Genomic DNA, 24,581 nt, shown 5'->3' with positions numbered 1-24,581 from the left:
TTGATTTATATGACCCTTCTCTCAGATACAAGATTATTGTTGATGCTTATCAATGATAATGACAATAATGATGGTGATGATTTGTAGTATAGAATTTTAAAATATTAGAGCTAGAAAATCATGTGCTAAGTAAAGATCATGTAGTAATGTTTTTTTTTTTCTTATTCCCAACTTGTAGTTTTATTAGTGCAGAGAACTCCTGGTATGAAATTTCCCTCCTCTGATATGCATTGATGATTGCTCTCTCTTGGAGAATCAAAAAAGACACTAAGAGATTAAATTATTTGCCCAGGGTTATACTCTCAGAATGAATCAAAGACAGTATTTAAGCACAGTTCTTCCCTACTTGAAGGACTCTCTATGTTTTGCCACATTGTTTTACAGATGAGGAAACTGGGGTCCAGGGAAGTTAAATATTTTGCCCAAGGTCACACATGCCATGTTTTGTCCAAAGGTGCAAGTTTTTAATCCAATCCAGATTACATATCTGAAATTATATTATGCTTTCTTTGATAACAACTCATTTTTCTATATCTATTTTATTGAATAACCTATGAATGCTCCATTTTCTTCTGGAATCTTCTAGGAACCCTCCTTGATAGAAGCTTCATCTCCCATGTAACCTTATTGATTGATGCCTCATTGAATCTGGCACTAGAATTGGGAAATGAATAATAGCAATAATAACACTAGCAAGAACAATAATAGTACCAATAACTAATCTTTAAATAGCTTTAAATAAATTTGATTCTCACAACAACCCTATAAGGCAAGTGCTCAAATAATTAAATCTTGCATTTGCTGCAGCCCTTCCTAATCTTGTTACACTGAGTAGGGTGGAGAATGTAGTTTCCAAGACCTGACTCTGTTACTCCAAGTATCTCCATTGTCATTGATCAGGAAATAGCTAAATCCCATCCTCCAAAGAATTGTCTGAACAGGGTAGAGTAGTTTTGAAATTCACAACATTTAGTACTATTTAGTATTTCTTTGTACTATTACAGTTAGCATTATTTGTATTAATAATTATGAGAACTAGTATGCCATTAATTTTAAAAAGAAAGCCTTTTTTTGCAATAACAAGATATATTTTTTTAGTTGAAATGATTTGTCAGAACTATTAGTTGGCAAAATGAACTAGTTTCAATTTAGTTAACAATGTAATTCAGAAACCAAATAATTTAAACAAATAATTATTTTATTTAATAGATGTACAAAAATAGGTACAACTGCTAAATCATTTAATATAATATAAAGTAACATAATAATTGTGTGTTATAACAGGCTGACTGGATTATCTTTCCAGGTAGAAAATACCAAAAGTGAGATGAATTATCAACATGATACCAAATTGAATTTTCATTTGAGCTGCTGGGCTGCTAAGGTTTCCAACAGAGGATAATTGGAGTAGATTGGTTGCTTGTGGATTTTGGAAATTGTGTGAATACTTATAAATTTAACTTCTATATCACTGTTAGTCCTTTACTTAAGTCCTATTCTGATTTCTCTATGTGATGTGTGGGTGAGCCTGGCTTCTAAAAGATACTCCCATGGAATAGTTAAGGCAGTTCCAACAACTTGGAAATAAACTTTAAGTATGTACTCAGTGATAGATGGTTTTTCTGTTATATGAAAACCATCAACTTAAGGGTGGAAAAACTCATAACCAGAAGGATGGCTACAAAGCAAAGATTTATTCTGCCCTTGTGACTCAAAAAGCCTCTATACTAAGGCATGGAGTGGTTGGAATGTGTATCAGTGAATGGGGTGTCAGCATTGCTCTAGTTTGCTATCAAACAACTGGCTGTCTCACACATTCCTGAGCTTCATTAGTGTAAATAACAAAAATAGATTTAGAAATCTGATTTCCAAACTAGACAAGCAACATAAAAATATATAATTAAAAACCATTCCCCAATAGATCATTGGTGATTATAAAAAAATACTTCTTGAAAAAGAATTAAAAATATCATTAATGTTCTAAATCACTAACAATGAGTGAAATGAAAATAAAAACAAACCTGAAGTTTCATCTCATACTTAGAAAAATGAATAACAGAAGATGGGAATAGAAAACATTGGAAAAGTTACTGAAATAGAAACAGTTGTGAACTGTTGGTGGAATTGATAAAATTATTCTGGAAAGTATTATATCAAGAAAATGATTAAAATATATACATTATTTCATCCAGAAGTACCACTGTTAGATATATACTACAAGGATGTCAATGATACAGAGAAAGACCCCATATAAATCAAAATATTATCAGCATTTGGGGCAGTAGCAAAGACCTAGAAATAAAGTGGATGATCACTAATGGGGGTGAGTTAACCAAGTTATTGTATGAGAAGGTAATGGTTTATCATAGTGTTATAAGGAGAGATAAGTCAGAGCCTGAAAGACTCATCTTGCTGAGTTCAAATCTGGCCTAGACACTTACTAGTTATGTAACCCAAAGTAAGCTACTTAATTTAGTTTGCCTCAGTTTCCTCATATGTAAATGGACCAGAAGAAGGAAATGGAAAACTACTCTTTGCCAAGAAAACCCCAAATGGGGTCACAAGGAGTGGGGCATGACTGAAAATAACTAAAATTGTGCTATAAAAATAGTGAATAAAATGATTATACTAAAGTGGGGGAAGACATATGTGAAGTAATAAAAAGTAAAGTAATTAGAACCAGGAAGACAATATACATGATAAGGACAATGTTAATAGGAATAATAACAGTAAAACAACTGAAACTAAATGCTTAAAAATACGTGATGATCTATCTTTGGCCCCAAAAAAGAGTTATAAAAATGTTTTTCCCTAACTTCTATTAAGGGGAAAGATCTAGATCTCTATGAGTAGAACACTAGAGAAAATGTCAGATTTTTCACTGTATTAGTTGGTTTTGTAGAACTTCACACTCACATACACACAAACATGCATGCACATGCACATTTTTTTAAAACTCTGTTATAAAAGTTGCCTCTCTGGCAGGAATTAGGGGAGGGTAAAGTTATATAAAACAAAAAATATTAATTAAAATATATTTTTAAAAATAAATACAGAAATTCAACCTATTAGACTTCCTAAATCTTGGTACAATGCTGCACCTAGTCCTGGGAATAGCCTCCAACATGACCTTTCATGAACTTCCTCTTCTTGCCTGGCTGTGGTAAGGCTATTCCAATTAGAGGACGAGTACTAATTAATTGCTCCCTTTATGGTCCTCTCCATATAACTGATCCTGAAGTATCTCTAGTTAAGTCACAGAGCCTTTAAAATGCCACTAAAAAAAAGACTGATTGCACTGAGATGTGACTGGCTCATCTAATTCTTAAAATAAATAAATAAAACCTTAAATTCCAGCAATAGAAAGAGGCACAAATACTTCATCTCTTTTTATTAAAAATTACCATATTGCTACAAGGTCCTGCTAGAAATGCCACCACTTGGCACTTGAGGCCACATTTCAGCCTAACCAGTAAATGTCCTTTACAGGGCAATGATAATTTGGAAGATTCTAAATGCCATGTTCAAATAGAGAGGATTTGCCCAGCTAAAGAGTAGAAAACATCATAGGGATCAACAATCAAGTAGTCAACAGAAAAGCAGCTTGCAGTGTGGTGAAGATGTTCCTAAAGGATTTAGTAACATTAGTGTCTGCTGTCAAGATGTGTGAGTTACCATAAACTAGTGGGTTTTCATTCCTCATTTACTTCCCTTCAAGTTTCTATAAATGTATGCTCATTTTTGTCATATATGTTGTATACTTTCATTTAGGGGAAAGTATGATCCATGTTTTTATGTGTATTTTTGATGTATTGTTTTAATTATGCATTGATTTAATTTGTAGCATTTATGACATTTCATTACTTCTAATACCATTTTGTTAAATGGATATTTTTCACTTGGAAGGAAGGAAGAAAAAGAGGACTTAAATATTTTTTAAGTATCAACTATGTACCACACTCTGTTCTAAGAATCTTATAAATACAGCAGAACCTGCATATCCATGGGAGATGTTACAAAACCTTCTTGAGGTGGTTGAACCTGTAGATATAAGCAAAAATCTGCTGATCCCATATATATGTACTCTTTCTCCCAACTCCTGCCTTTTGGTTTGATGCTCTGTAGCCTTCCAGCCACCCATCCCTTGGGGGCACGGAACCTTAAAAAGTGAAAGTGGAAACAGAAGAGAAAGGGAGAGACCATTTGCTGCAGGCAGACTTCTAGAGCCTCACAGATGTGAGATTTAAAATGGTTGATGTCTTAAACTGTAGTGATTAAAATAGTGAAAGATATAAATTGTGATAGATATAAGAGAGGGTGAGTAAATTTGACCACAGAAAATATGTTTCACTACAGTATCTTGGTTTTTAAATCAAATATAAGGTGGTCGTCAGGGAAATATTCCCTATTATTCAAATACCCTAGTCAACTGGGTTTTATAGAGATTTTTAATTAATAATATAATGAGGAATTAGAGAAAGAGAGAAAGAGTAGGAAAGGAAAAATTATGAAGGGCCTCAAGCCAATATGGCCTAGACCTGAGTCTTAAGAGAGAGAATCAGTCAGTCAGTCTTTTAACACTCACCACAAGGTCTGCCTAAACAAGGATTTTAGTGACACCAGGCCAGCTCCATCTTAGCTGACTTCACCAGAGAGAGTTCCAGCCAGAGTCCTCCTTAAAGAGCCTTCCAGCCAGAGACTGTTCCAAAGGGCCTCTCTCCAGAGCCTCCAGAGGGACAGAGTCCCCTCAGAGGAGCTCCAGGGAGACCTCCTTAGAGATTGTCCTCCAAGAGCTTCCCTTCTCCAGAGCCTCTCTCAAGAGATTCTTCCCAAGCGATCCTCATCAGAGATCCTCCAAAAGGATCTCTATCCTCAAGAGATTCTGCTTTTTCTTATATTGGGGCTTTTCTCCCATGTCACCTCCCCTAAGTCCCTACATCTACCAATCACTGTAGACGCTTTCCAAAGGACTGCCCATCTAAATTCCTGCTAAGTCAACCAATCTCCTCATTAATCTGAATCAGAAAAAATGCTGCTGTGTTGACCAATCTCCTCAGTAAATCTGAACTAGAGAAAACACAGCTGAGTCAACTAATCTCATCAAGAGAAAACTTGCCCAACCCTTTTAGGTACCTAGCATCCCATTGTATCAATTCTAAAAACAGGCCTGGCTCAAAGAACTCCTTGCTTTATTATAAGCATGGGTCCAAGTACTTTCATTGTTTAGCAAGGAGTTTTCTCTCCTAAAGCAGTCTTAAGTATGGGTGGAGTAGAGGTCCTCCCATTTCTGATCCTGGTGAGTTCTCACATCAAAATGGGGAATGTTTCTCAGTAGGGAATTTGTTCCAATTAAGAATTCCCCAATGGGGAAATTTTTAACATTCAAAAGTCTGAGAGATTTCAAGATTTACACAGACAAATCACCAGCACTTTGGGCTGAAATTGATAAGGGGCCCTACAGTATTATCTCATCATGATTGTGAGTGGACAATATAAGAGACAGACAAAAAGAAAGAGATAGAGTCAGAGAGAGAAATACACAGAGATAGAAAGATCTCTCACTTTGTGTGTAAATTCCTTTGTGGATAGTTGTCTGTGTATATAAACAACTCCTGAGAGCTGGAAGTTTGAATGGGGCAAAGAGATCAAGGATCAGAATGAATTTCTTCTCATCAAAGTTATCTTAGCAACCTGAGAGATGTTAAAATTAGAATGTCAGTGTAGATTCTGATTATGTTCAGATAAATACTCTGGTAAAAAAGACAAAACTCTCTATTGATATGGTAAGATGGACAATTATCTGCCTTGGTGCCCCTCAGAAAGGAATTATCACTGATCATTATTCATCTTTTTCTGGTCAGAACATTATTCAGTCATCTCTCTTTTCATTTGTCCTCCACCCATTTATCTCCTTTGACAATTTTTTTTTTGTGGAATCACAGAAATCTAGAGTTGAGAGGACTGTGGCATAGGAAAAGGGCAAACTGATTTTATTTCAGTTCTGTTCATTAAGGGTGTTTGAATTTGGGCAGGTTATTTCCTTTTTCTTTGGCCCTATAGTTCTTTATCTGTAAAATGAAAAGGCTAGGCATGATGCACTCTAAATTTCTTACCAGCTTAGTCTTCATTTGTTATTACTTACTCCTTTTATCTCCCCCACTTAACTCTTTTTTTTTTACTTTTCCTTATCTCCTTTTTTATCTTTTATGGATACTTTGATCAATCTCTCCCCAAATTTATCCTCCCATTCTTTTATCTTCTCAATCTTTTCAACCTTGATGTCTTACCCTCTTCTTTTCCCCACTGACATTTTTCATTTTTTTCTCATTTTCTTCTCATTTCTCCCAGTCCTCTTTACTTTTCAATCACTTTCTCACTCTTATTTTACCCATAATAATTCTATACAGACTGACTTGCAGAAAACTATAGAGAGCATTTATGTGTAAGATGATAAGAAAAAAATAAAGACCATAGGTTGCTTCTATATACCAATTGCATCTCTGGATAACAAGTATTTTTTAAAAACACCTTAGATTAGAGAAGATTTCTACATCAGGACATTGTTATGGACAGACAAAAATGATGTTCACAAATGTCAGAACTTGTATACATCTATCCTCAGAATTCAGGTGTCTGCACCTGGGATCCTTCTTAAACTAAAAGTTAACAATATTTGTCTTTCTGTGCATCCATGCATTCAACATTCCAAGGTCATGGATTTTTAAAACTAATTTTTGCCATTGTTTTTCTAGAACAGAGAGGGAGGAAAGCCAAGATCAAACTCATTTCTCTTATACATGGCCACATTTTTCTGAGTCTGAAGGATCTAAGCAAATGTTTGATTAAAACGGCAAAAGAGATTGTAGGGCTGATAAGTGCTGAGGCATAGCAGGCTGTGGTGAGAGAGAGGATTTTCATTTAAAATTATCAGAAATGGTATACATGAGTAATTTGGAGGACAAAGCAAAGGACACAGAAAAGGTACATTGCGGAGTATAATGGTCATCATGAAAAAGGGGAAAAATATGTGTTACTACAATGAAGGCTCTAGACTATGTTTCTCTTCTTTCAAGACAGATATATTGACCATTAACTTTGGGGAGTGAAAGGGCATAAAAAGAGAAATGATCTATAAATTAGAATATGTATGACCATGGCTCAATGTTATAGTAATCCAATTGAGATGTGATTAGGACTAGGGTGGTAACTATGAAGTTAAGAGAAGTTAATGTGGATAAAAGAAATTGTGAAATGAAAAATGATAAGATTTGGCAACTGAACAGATATTCTAGGTGAAAGTGAAAAGTCAAGTATGACATGACATTGGGAATGAATGATGGGGAGGATGCTGGTTCTTTTAACAATAATAGGGAAATTCAGAAGAAGGCTGGGTTTCATGAGAAATAATAATGAATTGAGTTTTGGACATTTTGACTTTGCCTACAGGACTTACAGTTTGAAATGTCTAATAGATAGTCAGCAATATGAAACCAGAACTCAAGAGAAAAGCTAGGGCTTAATAAAGTAGTTGTGCATAGAGATAATGATTGAATGAATGAACATTGATGAGTTCACCAAATGGGAGAGTATAGAAAAAAATCTAGAACACATCCCCGGGGTAATTCCCAAATCAGTAAATGAAACACAGATAAGTAGCATATGATCATATAGGTAGGAGACAAACCAGGTGAGAATCCTGTCAGGAAAAATGAGGGAAGAAAGAGTATCTAGGGGTAAACAGAGTTAAGTTCTTCAAAGGTAAAATCACGACAACTGAAAAGAAGTATTTGGAATTTAGAAACTGAGAGATTACAAGGATTCTTCTCTTATGGGTCTCAAGACCAATAAAATGGAGTCCTTGATACTTTTTCATATCTTCACAATCTCTTAAAGTTCTCCAGAAAAGAAATGATACAAAGAAGATGTCAATTTCAGGTGACTCTATAGTCTAAAACACTAAAAATCCAGATGAGGATAAATGCAATGAACTAATATCAGAGAAGGTTAATCCTTAACTCATTATTCACTCTTTCAGCAGCCCCTCTCCCACCACTCACTGTGCTTAGGCAGAAGTGCACAAGTCAAATCACAGGATTTCAACAGACCTCAACTACAGGTTCCCCTAACTCCTTACAATCTAAAACATGGAAAACTAAAAGGCAGAAATTTTGCTGTGTTTGAAACATATGTGGTAATAGGAGATTACATAATACTTAAAGGTGTCATAAACAACAGGTCATTATTAATATCAATTTTATCTGTTCCTAATGTCTTAACATCTAAATGTATAAAGTAAAAAGATGGACTGAATTACAAGAAAATATAAAGAATTATAGTTATTTCAGGCAATTTCAAAGTTCCTTTCTCAGGTTTGAAAAGGTCTAATAGAAAGACAAAAAAAAACAAAAAGGAAAATATATAATTGAAAATTTATTGGAATGAAAAGGATAAACTCAACACCAATGAAAAGGAAACTAAAGCAATCATTAGGTGCTATTTTGCCCAATTATATACCAATAAATCTAATAATCTAAGTGAAATGGATGAATATTTACAAAACCATAAATTGCTCAGATTAATAAAAGGAAAATAGAATACTTAAATAATCCCATCTAAGAAAAAGAAATTGAACAAGTCATCAATTGAAAAAAAAAATTCCCAGGGCTAGATAGATTCACTAATTAATTCTATAAAACATTTAAAGAACAATTAACCCTAATACTATCTAAATTATTTCAGAAAATAGGCAGAGAAGGAATCCTACCAAATTCATTTTATGACACAAATATGGTGCTGATACCTAAGCTAGGAAGAGGGGGAAAAAACAAAACAAAACCCAGAAAAATAATTATAGGCCAGTTCCATTAATGAATATAGATGCAAACATTTAAAATAAAATAATAGCAAGGAGACTTCAGCAATATATCACAATGATCACTCATTAACTAGCAGGGCTGATTTAATACTAGGAAAACTATCAGCATAATTGACCATATCAATAAGCAAAATAACAGAAATCACATGATTATCTCAATAGAATCAGAAAAAGCCTTTGACAAAATGCAACACCTAATCCTATTAAAAACACTAGAAAGCATATAAATTAATGGTCATTTCTTAAAATGATAAGTAATATCTATCTAAAACCAGGAATAAGTATTATCTGCAATGGGGATAAGTTACAAACCTTTCAAATAATATCAGGAGTTAAGCAAGGATGCCTATTATCACCACTATTATTTAATGTTGTATTAGTAGCATGGAACTCAGGATTTCTCTCTGGACACACCAAACTCCAGAAGTATTCCAGATCAAAAAGTACATAGAAAAGTCCTTTCTGATCCCTGACAGCCTTAGATCCTCTTTTAACACAGACATGCACCTCCTTGTTCCACCCTGATAAGCATTGGATGGTAACTAATTTAATCATCTCTTAAACTCCACAGATCACTCCTTATGCCCTCTGGACACAAAACATCACCAGATGTTTGCCCCTGCCCCCCATCCCAACAAATCACTCCATTCCTTATTTACCCCATATTCCCTCCCTCTGGTGAGGTGGACCCTATAGTCAATAGGGTATAAATATCCCAAATCCCATTTTTTCTGGGAAGACCTCCATGAACTGATGCAGAGTGAAATAAGCAGAATCAGGAGAACATTGTATACAGTAACTGAAACATGGTGGGACAATCAAAAGTAACTGACTTTGTTACTAATAGCAATGCAAAGATCCAGGATAATCCTGAGGGACTTATGAAAAATAATGCTATCCACATCAAGAGAAAGAACTGTGGTAGTAGAAATGCAGAAGAAAAACATGCAATCTATTACTTGTTTATACGGTATATGATTTGGGGTTTGGGTTTTAAAAAATTACTCTATTACAAAAATGAATAATATGGAAATAAGTATTGAGTGGTAATACATGCATAACCCAGTCAAATTTCTTGTCAGCTCCTGGAATGGAGAGGGAAGAGGGGAGGGAGAGAACATGAATCATGTAACCATGGAAAAATAATTTTAAAATATATAATTTAAAAACTAATTAAAATAATGATAGTATGGCAGAAACTTAGACCAACATCTCACACTCTGTGCCAAGATATGGTCAAAATGGGTACATGATTTAGAAATAGTCATATCATAATTAAATTAGGGGAACATAGAATAGTTTACTTATCAAATCTATAGAGAGGAGAAGAATTTATGACCAAACATGAGACAGAAAGCATTATGAAATGTAAAATGAATGATTTTATTGTATTAAATCAAAGAGTTTTTTTTTACAAGCAAAACTCATGTCACCAAGATTAGAAAGGAAACAACAAATGAGGAGGAAATTTCATAACAAATTTCTCAAGTCTATAGAGAACTAAATCAAATTTATAAGAAAGGAGTCATTCACCATTTGATGAAAGGTCAAAAGATATGAAATAAGCAATTTTCAGAGAAAAATCAAAGCTATCAATAATCATAAGAAAAAATGTTTTCAATCAGTATTAATTAAAAAATGCAAATTAAAACAACACTGAGGTACCACCTCAAACTTATCTGATTGACCAATATAACAGTAAAGTGATAAATTTTGGAGTGGATGTGGTAAAATTGAGACACTGATGTATTGTTGTTGGAGTTGAGAACTGATCTAACCATTCTAGAGGGCAATTTGGAACTATACCCAAAGGGCTATAAAGCTTTGATCCTGAAATTCATACCAATACTAGGTCTGTATCCCAAAGAGATAACTAAAAGGGGAAAGATCTTATACAAATATATCTAAAGCAGCTCCTTTTGCAGTGGCAGAGTTAGAAATTTAGAAGATGTCCGTCAGTTAGGAAATGGCTAAATAAATTGTGGTATATGTTTTTGATGGAGTAATATTTTGTTATAAAAAATGAAAAGCAATGTCAACGCCAAGAGGGGGGAAGAAAGAGGGGAGGAAAACAACAAGAATCATGTAACCATAGGAAAAAAATTTTAATTGTAAAAAATTTTAAAGGGTTAAAAAAAGGAAATGAAAAGCAAGATGATTTCAGGTGCTGATGCAGAGTATAATAAGCACAACCAGGAGATCATTGTACACAATAAAAACAATGTTGAATGAAGATCAACTGTGAGCACTTTGCTACTTACTGTAAGCAATGCAATGATCTTGGACAATCCTGAAAGACTTATGATTAGGAATTATGATTCCCCAGAGGATAAAACTGTTGGAGTCAGGTGGATGGAGATCAAAACATACTGGCTTTCACATCTGTGTATTTACAGTGTTATTTTGTGATTTTGTTTTTGTATGACTGTGCTCTTACAACAATGACCAATATGGAAATATGTTTTGCATGATAATTCATGTATGATCAAATTGCTTAACATCTCTGAGTAGAGTGAGGGAAGGAAGGGAAGGAGATAGTTTGGATCTTTGGAAAATATATGTAAAAATTATTATTAATGTAATTGGGCAAATAAAATATCTTTGAATTAAAAAAGAAAAATTACTGGAAATATTTTTGTACCTTTTTGTGGTGATAATTAGAAATTGAATAAAATCCCATTAATGGGGAATGGTTGAACAAGGACTATTATACAAATCTATTAAGTTATATGAAATGATAGAGATGGTTTCAGAAAATCCTGGAAATATTTATATAAACTGATTTTAAAAAGTTAAGCAAGCAGAACAAGACCACCATTAAGCAGTAACAATAAAATTGTAAAGATAATTAACTATGAAAGACTTAGTAACTAATAAATGAAAATGATCTAAAACAATTCCACAGCATCCATGATGAAAACTTCTATCTACCTTCAGATAGAGACATGATGAACTCTGGGTACATATTGGAACATATTTTTCCCTTCTCTTTTTATTTTCTTCTTTGAAACATAGATAATGTGGAAATGTTTAAATGACTTTATAAATATAATGAGTTTTGCATTTCTTGCCATCTCCATGAGTGAAGCAAAGGGTAGGGAAAGAGAAAGATTTGGAATAGAAAATCATTTTTTAAAGAAAGAAAAAATAGAGGAAAAATTATATCTAAAAGATTTATGCCATATCATAAGTGAGACTCCTAAAGAGAAGATGTATTTCTCAATACCACATGGGACTTCCAGAAAAACAACTATGTATTAGGGCATAGAGATATTATAAACAAATGTAAAAAGACACAAATAGAAAACATATTCTTAACAACATAATAGAAACTGGAATCAGTTCATAGAAGACAAACAAAGGAAATAACCTGAAATGGAGACAACAATAAATTCCTAAAAAATGTGTGGGTCAAAGAATTAAAGAACTAATTGGTGTCTGAAATAAATTATAAAGATAAAACAACACACCAAAATTTCTGGGATGAGGCTCAAGCAGTATTTTAGGGAAAATTTATCTCCATAAGAATAAAAATCTAAAAAGAGAACATTAATGAAGCAAATATGCATTTTAAAAAATAGACAGCTAACAAATAAGCAAACCTAAAATAGGCACAAAAATGTATACTAAAAGTCAGATGAGAAATAGGTAAACTTGAAACTGATAAAACTATAAGCTGGTTCTTTATAAGGACTAATAAAATTAATAAACGATTAGCCAAGTTGATGAAAAAGAAAGTAAAATCAACAAAATACCAAATAAAGAAAGTGAAATCAATAAAATCAGAAGAAATTAAAACAATTATCTGATCCTATTGCAAGCAGTTTTAAGCAAACAACACCAAGAATATGCCCAAAAAGAAATTTTTTAAAAATACAAAATATCCAAGCTAAGAAAAGAGAAGATATATTAAATATTTAAAGATACAGGAAATAAAACCAAATTTATTTTTAATAATAAAAACTAATATTTATTTAGTGCTTCAAGGTTGAGAAAATCCTTATGTGTTACCTCCTACATACATATGATTATACATTTATGTATGCATGTGACAATCCATAGATACATATATAATTATACTTACATACATGGACAGGTATATATTTGGTAGCTTTGTATATATGTTTATTTGCTTTAGTTTACACAAGCTTCCTCTAATAGACTGTTAGCTACTAGAGGACAGGGGTTTTTCATTTGTTTCTTTGAATCCCCTGAGGCTTACAGACAATAAACTAGTTGGTAAAGTGATAAAGTATGTAACCATTGAAAAATATTCTAAATTAATTAATTAAACAAATATTATTTTAAAAATAAAGTGATAAAGGACAAGTATTTATAAGTTAAGTTCTCATAGCAGCTCATGGATTCTCTTGGATCAGTTCAACTCCTGAAACTAGGTATTAGCAATCTCCCATGAATTTATTCTTTTCTGTTTCATTTATTTCATTTTTTAAATTTTATATAATTAGTTAATTTAAAATATTTTTCCATAGTTACAAGAATCATGTTCTTTCTCTCCCTTCCCTCTTTCCCTCTCCCAAAGCCAATGAACAATTCCACTATTCCACTGGGTTTTATATGTATCATTGACCATGACCTATTTCCATTGTATTGATATTTACACTAGGGTGATCATTTAGAGTCATATCCCCATAGACCCATGTGATGAAGCAGTTGTTTTTTGTCTGTGTTTCTGCTCCCACAGTTCTTCCTCTGAATGTGGATAGCATTCTTTCTCCCAAGTCCCTCCAAATTGTTTTGCATCATTGCATTGCTACTAGTAGAGAAGTCCATTACATTTGATTATACCACAGTGTATCAGTCTCTGTGTATAATGTTCTCCAGGTTCTGCTCTTTTCACTCTGCATCAATTCCTGGAAGTTATCCAAGTTCCCATGGAATTCCCCCAGTTTATTATTCCTTTGAGCACAATAGGATTCCATCATCAACATATGCCACAATTTGTTCAGCCATTTTCCAATCAGAGGGCATCCCCTCAATTTCCAATTTTTTGCCACCACAAAGAGCATGGCTATGAATATTCTTGTACAAGTCTTTTTCCTTATGATGTCTTTGGGGTACAAACCCGGCAGTGCTATTATGGTTGGATCAAAGAGCAGACAGTCTTTTATCCCCCTTTGGGCATAGTTTCAAATTGGCTTCCAAAATGGCTGGATCAATTCACAACTCCACAAGCAGTGCATTAATGTCCCAATTTTACCACATTCCCTCCAACATTCATTACTTTCCTTTGCTATCATGTTGGCCAATCTGCTAGGTGTGAGGTGATACCTCAGAGTTGTTTTGATTTGCATCTCTCTGATCATAAGAATTTAGAACACTTTTTCATGTGCTTATTAATAGTTTTGATTTCTTTGGCTGCGAACTGCCTGTTCATGTCCCTTGCCTATTTATCAATTGGAGAATGGCTGGAATAGAACCAAATTTAAAAGTTTATTGCCAAAGGTGCAAGGGTGGAGAGGATGAAGAACTTCTTGTTTCTGATATATTCATTGGGAGTTCTATTAAATTTCTAAAAAAAGTGAAATATTACCAAAGGTATTCTCAAAAACTGGGAAAGGATGCTACAAATTCTTTTTTTTTTAATGAGACAAAAATGGGCCTAATACCTAAACATTGGGAGAATAAATTACAGACATTAGACTAATGTAATTAATGAAAAATATGTTTATAAATGCTATCAAATAGACTATATAATGATTCATCCAAGAAATTAGTCATTCTGATGAAGTTACACTTTTACAAATGATGCAGGGATAATTTAGCATTGTAAAAAGTCAACATGATGACTCACATCAAAAGCAAAAACATCCCAAACCACACTATTATCTCAACAGATGCAGAAAAAGTCTTGATTGAAGGACATTTATGCTAAAGATCCTTCAAGGTATGAGTACAGAATGTTTTTCCACCTTTCTGTTTTAGAAACAACTGGAAAAAAGAAGAGCAAGAGCTATGCAAGTAAGGTTAAGTGACTAGTCCCTGGTCACAAAGATAAGGAAGTATCTATGGCCAGATATAAATCCAGATCCTCCCAAGTCCAGGCTTGACTCTCTCTATCCACTGTGCTACTTAGTTACCCCATCAATGATTATTTTAGAAAATTATTATCTAAAACTAAAAGCAAGCATCATGTGCAATTGGAATACACTAGAAAGTTTCCCAATTGATATGGAATAAAGCATTTCCTCTATTAATATTATTTTATGTAAATCTAGAAATACTAAACAATAAGGCAAAAAATATAGGCATAAAAAAGGTAAAGAGGAGGAAAAATAATCTTTTTTTTCTCATGATGATATGACAGTTTACTTTTAAAATCCTAGAGAATCAGCAAAGATAATTTAGACAATTGGTAGATTTAGTGAAGTTGGTGACTACAAAATAAATACTCAGAAATCAAGAATATTTCTATACAAAATCTGAGAGGAAAAATAGAGAAGCACTATTTAAAGTAACTATAAAATGAATAAAATAAATCCAATCAATCTACCAAAGTGCATGAGATGTGAGTAAAAAATCAATTACAGGGGACAGATTGTTGATTCAGTGGATTGAGAGCCCAGCCTAGAGATGAGAGGTCCTGAGTTTAAATCTGACCTCAAATACTTGCTAGCTGTGCCATCCTAGGTAAGTCACTTAACTCCCATTGCCTAGCCCTTAAATATTCTTCTGCCTTGGAACCAATATATAGTACTAGTTCTAAGATAGAAGGTAAGTTGTTTTTTTTAATCAGTTACACAATAATGCTTTTAAAAATTAAAGAACTAAAATAGCTGGAATAAAATTTAATGTTCCTGGCTGGGTCATGCTAATATAATAAAAATTATAATATTACCAAACTTTATTTGCAGTTTTGATGCAATTAAACTATCAAAGTAATATTTTAAAGCAATATTTTATAGAACTTGATAAAATAATAAAATTTATTTGGAGAAACAAAAGGATTAGAATATCAAGGGAAATACTAAAAAGAGGTAGTGATAAAGTGAGAGCAGATCTAGGTCTTTATATTACAAAACAATAGTTTTGTTATTAGTTAAGAAACAGAGACATGGATCAATGCAAAGAATAGACAAGGAGAATCACAAACAATGAAACTTAATTGCCCAGGCTTCAATAAACTAGAAAATATAAATTCCTTAGGAATGCACTCTGTATTTGATTAGAAAAACTGCTGGAAAAACTGCAAAACAATTGAGCATAAATTTGACTTTGACCAACATGTTAATTTTCTACCATACATTCTAAATGGCTACATAAACTTAAAATTAAAACCCACCCTATTTTTAAAAATTAGGAGAAGCATATAATTTTCACAATTATGGTTAGGATATATATTCTTAATTGAACCATGTAGAAAGTCACATGACTCTTTGTGACCCTTTTTGAATTTTCCTGGAAAATAGAATGGTTTGCCATTTCCTTCTCCAGTTCATTTTACATCTGCAGGTACTCAGGCAAACAGGATTAAATGACTTGCTCAGGGTCATACAGCTAGAAAGTGTCTAATGTAAGATTTGAATTCAGGAAGAAGAGTACTCTTGAATCCAGACCCAACACTCTATTCACTACTAGCTGTCCATTTGGCACATAATGAAGGTAAAAGAAGTACAATTTGTTTGATTGCCATAAAGGATGTCTAGATGATGCCCTCCAGATGTTGCAGTTTACATATAGCCTCATATGAATGGGATCCAGTCCTAGAGTATTGCAAATTTTTTAAAAGCCACAACTACTGAAAAAATCTACATAAAAATATCAAATTATAGTTCTTTATCTATGGGATATTCATTTAAATAGATAACTCATGAATAGCCCTTAGTGTGTGTATGCCCACAGGGCTATCCCTTTCAATCACACTCAAGAGTTGGGTTGTCGTAGGGAATTGCTACCTCAAATTCCATGGATAATCTGGTAGGTGGGCATTTCTACTATTGTAACTCATGGTCCCATTCCTGTGTGCTCCCTATTTACAATTAGCCAGGAGATATAATGAATTCTACCTAAAGGACTTTACTAAGATGGCATAGTATACCAGTAGGTATAAAAATAACATCCCTCCACACAATTTATCTCATGTATATTCTTCTACAGATACACATAGCATCCTTGAGAAAATTTGGTCCAAACTTAAAGCACAGTGATAGTAAGGCACATAAATAGGATAAAAAACTTACAATTCCTAGTATTAAGGAGCCTGATAATGATTTGTCTCTTAATAGATTCTTCACAATTTCCCCTGGATACAGGATCTTTGTTAATCAGGCCCCTCAGTTGGGCCCTTAGGATCTGTTCCTTTCCCACAGGCAGAATGCCTGTCTTGGGATATCTGACTGGCAAAGGTCATACTCCTTCTTCCGATGGATGACTGTCTTTTTCACATATCTCTTGAGGATTTATCCCTATTCCCCAACTAGATGAATTGTCTCTTATGGACCAATTAGCTCCTCCTCAAAGATATAGAGCCAATGAGGATAAAAATGGAATCTTCTCCCTCTTCCCTCCAGGAGTCTCACTTTCCAATTGTTCTAAGTATTGACTGCCTCCAGTTCTTCTGGAGCAACCTATTTAAAACCTTCTATAGTGTATCCATTTTGGTTGCTCAACCATTTGTGTTCTTCCCTTTTTGATTCAAAAAGAGATGGCATATGAATCTAATAAAGGGATTAGTTGTACATGCATCTTTTATAATTAGTTTAACACATAGTTAATACCTTGTGATTATATTCAGAATCTTTTGTGACTATCCTGAATGATGGAAAGGGAATAAAGGTACTCACTTCCATTATAAATACTTTTTGAACAAACACTACAAAGGAATAATGTGTGTGCCTAGGTGTGCCTAGAATTGAATTGAAAGTCAGGTGAGATTTTACTTGAAACATTGTATAGCACTTTAAATAATACCTTAGTGCTCTTTAAAACAGAGACCCTTCATCACAAAATCAATATTCTCCCAAGGATTCTCTGTGGCTACAAATGATATAAAATCACAATTTTTAAGGAATAAAAATTGCAGGGGTCTCAAACAGCTATTGAGACTATACTGGGCAAAAGTAGGTTTGCATGTGGTGACTTACACACCAAGACATAAAAAAATAGAGTTAGATGTATGATTCAAACACCAGTACTTTTTAAAATCAGATTTGATATTTAGAGGAAATGAGGCATTTGTAAGTCTTTGAACATTGCACAATAGGTATTTACTTTTCCCTAAAACAAAAACTATATATGTCAAGTATACAATAACTCAGATTCTCTGGACATTCCACTCCCCCACCCCAAGCCGCTCTCCCCCAAACACCATCTGAAAACATCTGGTAAGTTATCACCTTGGAACTCTGAAAGACAAAGATTATACCCTGTAAGAATTAAATTTTAATGGTTTGACTAAAATGTATGAGGATTATAAATAATAATGTTGGTTGTTGATTCAAAGTAATATTGCTCAAAGTCTAAATGATGTTAATAACTTTTATTTACAAAAGAGGTGGAAAGGGTGAAAGCAGAGAAATACAAAAGCATAGAGAAAACATTAGCCTACCTAACTAAATAATGCTGTAATGTCCAGGTACTCAACTCAGCCAGGACTTGTTGACCTTCAACTGCAATTAAACTCTCTCCAGAAGACAGAAAGGGAAAGCCAGCTATCCACTCACTTAAGAACCCTCTAAGAGGCAGGTCAATACCATGACTCAAGCTGAAGGTAATTTCTAAGGCTGACTTTCTTCCTTGGTTGACCTTATTCTTGAAGCTGACTTCCTTATTGAAGTCCAACTCCTTCAAGCTGACTTCCTTCTTGGAGTCAACTTTTTTTTTAGCCCCAGAAATTCAGGGCCTTTTGTAGTGGCTTCTTATCCCTTTCCCTTTTAACAATAGCCAATTACAGCCCCCAAATTGCTCAGCACTGCCCAGGGGGAAGTGTTTGTGGGAACCACTTCTTACCTTCTGGAGAGGTGAATACTTTTCAAAAGAATTCACAAATTCCTGGCTGACTGAGGTATGAATTCTCATTTCCTAGCTGATTGAGTTGAAAGGGTGGAGAGCTCCTCTACCTAGTACTAAGTAGGATGCTCAAGCTTTTGTTGATTCAATTCAATAGTAGACAAAGGAGAATTAATCCTGTCTTCACAATCTAGTGAGGTACTAAGAAGGGGTACTTACATTATTGTTAACCAAAGTGTTAACTCAAAATAGACAAAGGGAATAAAGGATTCCCTTTCGCAAGTGTAAACTCAGAGAGAAAAAAGTATCCCCTTTAACACCCAATTGAGACCTTTTAGGCCACTAGATAACAAAAAAAGATGTCAGGAAAGTTCAGACCAATCAGTCTCCAGAGGCAGCTTTATCTTTTTAGGTAAAGTCTTTCTATATTGTAGATAAGAAGAAATAAGTTGCATCAGAGGAATCTTGTTCCTTCCACAGATAGTGAGGGAGGCCTGAGCAGGAAAACTGCCCAGCCTCAAAAGTTAATATGTTAAAGGTCCCAGCAGCAGGTACCAGATAAGAATTTAGGGGCCATAAATTCTGGCTGATGAGGACTAGGGTGGGGGGCATTCATGCTAGAGGGTATGTTAATCCCAGCATCCACAAAGACAAGTGGAACACTTTGGGCTGCGTTGCTGTGTTCCCCTGGCATATTCCAGTTCAATAAACAACCCTCCTGCTAATTGCATTGTCCATTGGTCTGCCGTGGTGGTGGGTGAGATCCCGGACCATAACAATAGTTTCCAGGATAAAAGTGATCAGAAAAATATACAAGCTGGTCATGTAGTAAGATTGAGAATAGCAAAACTGGTAACCTGGGGATGTTAAAATACCTTTAGTATGGACTCTAACATGTCATATGGGTGCCTATGAGGGTCTATGGGAGAACATTGAAGGATCTCACAGCAAGAATAGTTGTTAATGAATTAAAATTTGCTCAATTGGGTGGAATATGCATTTTAATAATGACTTCATTATTGCCTTTTAGTATGTGTAAACAAAAGAAGAGAATAATTCTACTATTCCAATCTAGAAAAAAGAAGGGGGGGAAAGCTGTGTTCTTTCTTTTAGGATATCCAGTAATAAGTTTCACTTTTTTTTATGATGTAAGTTTTCTACCTTCATTCCCATTCCCACTTTGGTTTTTCCAAGACTTTTCATGCATTGTGAATCAAATGCAGCATGGATGTCTGGGGCTGAGGCCAACTCAAAAACAATGAAATTTTAGCTTTTAATTTTTATATTCATAAGTTGTTTTTGGAAAGAGACCACTTGAGAAATGCTGGTAGCAATTACCTGGTAAACAGAGCTTGGGAAGGATCAGTACCCACAATTATACTGCCTATGGAAGCAAAGTTACAGAAGCTTTCACTCAATTGCCAAACCCCAAAGATCTTTATTCTGGAAAAAGAACTAGTCCTACCACTGGAAAAAAAAAACCTGAAAAACAGGAGTTACATTTGTTTGAGGTAATGATTGAGTTGCTACAGCCTGGGTATCATTCACCCAATTTGAAGTTTTGCTTTTAATCTACATTAATTACTGAGTTACCTTTAGAGCTTTCTAGTGCTAAATTAATCATGTCCATTACCATGTAGCTCTAAAAAAAATGACCAATTTAAACATCTTTAGTATGTATGATTATTCTGGAAATATGCCCTAAAATTAACCAGTCTTACATTATAAAATAGTGAGTTAAGAAGTTTGTTGGTTAGTCATTTTTCAGTAATGTCTGACTCTTCATGACCCAATTTGGGGTTTTCTTGGCAAATATACTAGAGTGTTTTGACCATTTCCTTTTCTAGCTCATTTTACAGTTGAGAAAACTCAGGTAAACAAGGTTAATTGATTTGCCTAGGGATACATAGCTAATAAATGTCTGAGGCTGGATTTGAACTCAGGAAATAGTATTATTTAATCCAAGTCTAGTACTCTATCTTTCTACCATTTGAGTTTACATTTGGCTTCTGACAAGTTATATGAGACTAGAAAAAATCATTTAATCTCTCTAAGCCTCAGCCTCTTCTTGTGTAAAATAGAGCAACTAATAATACATGTCTTCTGTCATTTTGTGAAGATTAACAAATTAGGACATAATTATTAAGGGCTCAGTATCAGCCAACACTGTGATAGGGAGTGAACATACAAATACAAAACCAAGGTAGACTCTACCCTCATAATTTCTATATTTTACTGGTAGAATACAATTTGTTCAAATTCAAATAAATATATTCTATATACAAAAGAAATAGTAATGTTCAATAGTGAGAAATCTTGGTTTATATTGGCTGGAACTTAAAATATAAGAAAGGAATTAATGGACAGATAAGATGTAGTAAAATTATGAATGTCTAAGAATTCAAACAAAGAATTTTCACTTTATCACAAAGGGGAATTACTCAAGATTCTGAAGTGTGAGGAGGGGTAATGTAAAGGTTGAAATTAATGGTTGGACAATGATTATATGAAACTATGTGGTCACCAGTATTTATTATATCTTGAGTCAGAAATTTATTTACAAATATTTACAAATAGAGAGGAAATAATAAAGAAGAGAAATATAAGGGGGATAGAGAAGTTATCTATCCTAGCAATCTAAATGTTTTGCTATGGGTCTGCTTAATCCAGTCAGAGATTAATTAGCTCTCAACCAGGAAGGCTGGTAGTAAGTAATCATGTGGCCTCCTCCAAGATGGAAGCTAGTCTCTCCAGAAGCTAGGAAAGGAGTCAGCCTTTTACTCACCCAATGAAGTAATCCAAGAGTCAGAGTTCAAGTAGAAACAGAGCAACAAGCCCACAATCCAAGCCATAGTCTCCAACAAATCTCCCTCAAAGACTATCTCTTCAAACTATCTTCTCAAAGACAATCTACTCTGAAGGAGTTCAGGCCTTGATTATTATGGTGACTTCTTGTCTCTTTCCCTCTTCACAAGGGCCAGTCATAGTTTCCAAATTGTTTAGCACTGCCCAGAGGGCAGTGTCTGTAGGATGAATTTCACACCCATTGAAGGTTAAGTTCTCATCAAAAAGATTCTTGGGGGGGGGGGGGAAGCTGGGTAGCTCAGTGGATTGAGAGCCAGGCCTAGAGATGGGAGGTCCTAGGTTCAAATGTGGTCTCAGACAGTTCCCACCTGTGTGACCCTGGGCAAGTCACTTGACTCCCATTGCCTAGCCCTTACCACTTTTCTGCCTTGGAACCAATACACAGTATTGACTCTAAGACGGAAGGTAAGGGTTTAAAAAAAAAGATTCTCAGATACCCAACTGATTGAATTTCTAAGGGTGTGAATTCTCTAAGTACCTTGTTAGTTTCTCACCTAGTACTACTTTGTAGGGTATTTAATCTTTTGTTGATTCAATTCAAAAGTAGACAAGGGGGAGTAATCCTGTCTTCAGTCTAGGGAGGTACTAAGTAGGGGTACTTAAGTTAGTGTTAACTCAAGATAGACAATAGAGTAAAGAATTCTCTTTTATAGTAGGAAGAGGAACCCCATGGTCAGGACTCTATATGTCACATGGATTTGGAGAAAATCAGGGAGCTAAGTTAGCAAGGTATTAAAATACTTCAGGTATGAGTCAGTGAGGATCTTAAACAAGGTGGTTAAAGAGTGAATTATGAAATGAGAATAAATGCATTATGCATTGAGGAGGTAAATGTGAATGGCTGAGCAAATGATTATATATGAGAGGGATGAATAAGAGAGAAAACTTGCAGTCACTGTGCTGGGAAGTAGAAATATAAAAACAAAAATAAGATAGTTCCTGCCCTACCCTATTAGAATGAAATTTCCTTGCAATCTAATAGGGGAGATAATGTGCATATATTTTAAAATATAAAATAAAAACAAAATATTTTTTGGGACCTGGGAAGTCTTAAGTAGCCAGAGATATCAAGAAATTCCTCATGTAGAAGGTGACCATTGTGATGAACTTTTAAGAAAATTAAAGAAAATTAAGAGGCAAGAATGAAAAGAGATTTTCAGGAATGGGATGTTGCTTGCTCTGCCATGGAGATGTCTTATGATGGGTCATTTTGCTTTCTGAAGATCACTTTGGCAGTTGTATGGAAAATGGATTGGAGTATGGGGGGAAGATATGAGGCAATAAGGAAATAAATTACAAAGCTATTGAAACAGTCCAAGTGAATGATGACAGAGTCCCTAATGGTGTCCATTAAGTTTGCTTGTCCCTGAATACTTTATACTCAATCCCTCTCTGTTTTACTCTACACTTTCATTTGTTGATCTCATCAATTTTCCTAGAGAAAATTACCATCTCTGTGCAAATGATTCCCAGATCTCTAAATGTATTTCTAGTTTTGCTTCTGAGCTCCATTCCCATATCACCAACTAACAAATGGATATGTCAAACTAGAGATCTCAGACTCTACATTTTTAAAGAGACACATCTTTTCCCTAAGTCTTCTCTTTCAAACTTCCCCATTACCCTAAATGAAAACACCATCCTTCAAGTCACCCACATTAACAGTCTCAATAATCCTGAGCTCCTTAGTCTAATTGACTTCACATATCAACTTAGTTGACAGATTTTGTTCTCTATTTACACAATATATTTCATCAATATGACCTTACCTTCACTCAGTGAGTGTTCAAGGATGACTAGCACCTCCAGTCCAAGGGCCTGCCAAGTCATTTTCAAGCCTCTTTATCCACCTTTGATGTCCATCTGTCACTCAACTCTCACCAAGAAGCTGTAACATGCATAGTATTCACAATACAATAAATTTTGGCAGGGACACTAAACCATGTATTATAGAGTGCCTACCCCAAGCATGTAAAGATTTCCCCCAGTGGAATGGAGAGATGAAAATAATTTGTTCCAATAGCCAAGAAGGTGGCTGAAGCAGATGCTCTGGAACTCAGAGTTTAATCAGACATCTAAGATATGAAAGCCATCCACTGCATCCTGAGTCATCCCCCAGTCATCTTGATTTTTGTCTTGCCTCTGGACTTTGATGACTCTGGAGGAGAGAGTGAGACTGATGACTTTGTGCCTGACGAATCCAATTCATGAGAAGTCAAGATTGTCCCATAATATCACTGATTCTCTTGAAAAATGAAAGACAAACACCAAAAACAATCTTCATTCACAGCTACTACCCTAGGTCAGACCTTAATTATCTCTAACTTGGACTGTACCTCTAATTAGTCTTCTCTTTAGTCTTACATGAGCTCATGTACTTATTGGTCTCATTGCCTTCTCATTAGTTTCTCTGCCTCAAGAATTTCTCCATTCTAATACCCCACATTCTAATTCTCCACAGAGCTACTAACATATTTTTCCTAAAGCTTATGTCTAATCTTATCATGCCTCTTTTAAATAAACTCCAGTGGTTCTCCATCACCACTAGTGTCTAGTAAAACTCCTCTTTGTAGTATTTAAATATCTTTATAACCTGACTATTCCTATCTTTCCTGTCTTCTTACATTTTACTCATCTCCAAACTCCAGTGGATATAAGACTATCATCTCCCCCAATTAGAATCCTTGGATGATTTTATGATTCAACTCAAACATCATCCTCTGAAAGAGACCTTTTTGTCTCTTCCTTTCTCTACCTCTCTCTAAAATTTCCTCTGTTGATTATTTCTAAGTATTTCCTGCTTTTGTATCTGTAATATAGAAGAGGAAACAATTGGAAGTTATCCTGTTGTAGCTGCTTTGTAGCAGTTTTC

At 34.4% G+C, this 24,581-nt stretch overlaps 1 long non-coding RNA gene across 1 annotated transcript in view; it reads right to left on the bottom strand.

The window, feature by feature from the left end:
• Positions 1-523: 523 nt before the first annotated feature.
• The window catches only part of LOC130455140 (uncharacterized), a 201,170-nt gene continuing 177,112 nt past the window's right edge, over positions 524-24,581 (bottom strand). Inside the window, exon 5 of the long non-coding RNA XR_008913068.1 lies at positions 524-654. This is a non-coding gene — a long non-coding RNA (uncharacterized LOC130455140). The remainder of the gene's footprint in view (positions 655-24,581) is intronic.

This window comes from Monodelphis domestica, chromosome 6, assembly GCF_027887165.1.
Source record: "Monodelphis domestica isolate mMonDom1 chromosome 6, mMonDom1.pri, whole genome shotgun sequence".
Taxonomy (NCBI): Eukaryota; Metazoa; Chordata; class Mammalia; order Didelphimorphia; family Didelphidae; genus Monodelphis; species Monodelphis domestica.
This window is presented reverse-complemented; position numbering and strand designations above follow the sequence as displayed.